Genomic DNA, 2,419 nt, shown 5'->3' with positions numbered 1-2,419 from the left:
CTCCTCCTTCTCCAAGGCACTTTGTCATACTCACTCTAGAAGCAATTTGATTGGAAGGAGCAGACACTGTGTCACACTCACTCTAGAAGCAATTTGATTGGAAGGAGCAGAATGGGTTGAAGGGGCATGGGGGGTATTTATAGGCGTCCAAAGGTTGTGGATAAGGATGAGGTGTTATTTTATCAGTATTGCTAGCTGTTGAACATTTAAGGTGTACTATTGAATGTCCAGTGTACTATCGGACCAATGGTCTTAGGGTCTTAAGTGAATGTTCAGTTGTACTATGTCAAACGTTCGAAGCTAGGGTCTTAAGCGAACGTTCGGCAATATGATGTTGAACGCTTGGGTCTAGGGTTACAATCGAGCATTCCAACCTAGGATTTTAGTTGAACTTTAGGCTCCAAACTATGAAAGTTTGAAAGAAAGATAGGTACACGACTATATAGATCAACCTTAACTTAACCTCTTTAGTTAGCGGGTCAAATTGCTCAACTTTGACATGGCCCATTTAAATAAAGAGTAATGATAGGAACCATCTTTTTATCCTCTTTTTATCCTCCTAAACCTGATGTGACTTTCAAAAGCACAATTAAATTTTAGATGAATTATACTTGAATTTTGATCTAATGGTGATTTTGGAAGCCACACCAACTTTAAGAGGATAAAAAGATGGTCCCTACCATTACTCTTAAATAAATAGGTGACATAACATGACCCGCATAACCCTATTTAACAAATAGATCATGTTGGGTTGATTGAACATGACCTATTTTAGCCCTTTTATACCTATTTAATATAAATGGGTTAAATTGAGTCAAATACTTGATATGACCTGATCAACACAATTTCCTACCTTATAAGCATAAATTATATAAATTATACATATTCACAACTAGATTCATGACAATCAATTTATTAATTTATATCCAATTATCTTTAACTATAATTAACATAGCCTAACTTCTTAGCTAATATCCAATTAAAATAATATTACAGTCCAATAAAGTTCATCTACATAAAAAACACATAGAAATAAAGAAAACAAAATTACTTTACAACAAATACCATGATAAAGCCTCCTCACTAAGCATCAACGGTAATTATTAAAAGAATGGGAAGTAGATGCAGTTGAAGTGTAATTTTAACTTTATACGAGCTATCACTACAAAATACCTTCTAATTAGTAACGTGTGGTTAGTAACGTATGTGGCATCTAACTAATTTGGATGTTACTAAATTCTAATTAGTAACGTGTCAGAAATTGACACGTTACTAAATGTTTAGTAACGTGCCATCATTTTGACACGTTACTAAAGTTTAAAAAATTAATAAATAAAAAAAATAATCTCTTTTTCAAATTTATTTCCAGAATTTGGACGAGTAGTGAGGTAACCCATTTCGTTTCTCCCTTGAACTCTTTCAGGGAAGTTAAGCTTAGCTTTGCTTCCCTTGAACCTCAAAGTTGCTTCATCGTAAGCAAGTGCTACACCCTTGGCCATGTCGAATGTCCCAAGCCAAACTCTTGCTACTTTCTGTGGGTCTCGAATCTTGGCTGCCCATTTCCCCCACGGTCTCTGCCTTACTCCTCTATAGTGTCTTGGGTCCACAGTACTCATGTAATTAAGAAAAGAAACTAAACAAGTGGCAAATAATTAATTAATTTGAAAGAGATAAAAAGATCAAAAAATTCAACCAGAAAAATTAACTAGAAAAATCAAAAAAATTGCCCATTAGAGTATACGATGTCCGTTCCCCAAGTGGATTCAACCTGAAAAATAAAACCAAACCAACCAAAAAATCAGACCAAGAAAAATTTCAAACACCCAAACCCAGCAGAAAAATTTCAAACACCCAAACCCAAACCCAACAGCAAAATTTCTCTTTTCTTTTTCATTTTCTTCTTATCTTCTCTTCTTTTTCTCTTCTCCTTTTCTTTTTCATCTTCCCATTTGAGAGAAGAGGGAGCTGCCATGGGGGTATACTGGGCGTGAGAGCAAAAGAGAGAAAAAGAGAAGAAGAAAGAAGAAAGAAAAGGCACGGCCGGGAGGAAGAAAAACGAGGGAAGAAGAAAGAAAAAGAGAAAAAGAGGGAAGCAGCTAGCGCATGTTTCCAATGCCCTTTGGCAACGTGTCAAAGTTGACATGTCACCATTTAGTAACGTGTCAACTTTGACACGTTACTAAAATTTTTTATTTTTTTTTATTTTTTTATTTTTTGGGTTAAATACCAAATACCCCCTGGGGTTTGGTAACTTTATTTTTACCCCCCTAGGGTTTCATTTTTATCACTGGACCCTCCTGAGGTTTTGATAAAGAATCAAGTTAGTCCATCCGTTAATTGACCGTTAGGACTGATATGTGGACCAATCAGATGTTGACATGTTGCACATATTTTTTTTTTAATTAAAAAAAAAAAGAAA

The sequence above is a fragment of the Corylus avellana genome, chromosome ca8 (genome assembly GCF_901000735.1).
Source record: "Corylus avellana chromosome ca8, CavTom2PMs-1.0".
Classification (NCBI taxonomy): Eukaryota; Viridiplantae; Streptophyta; class Magnoliopsida; order Fagales; family Betulaceae; genus Corylus; species Corylus avellana.
Note: the sequence above shows the minus strand (reverse complement) of the source record.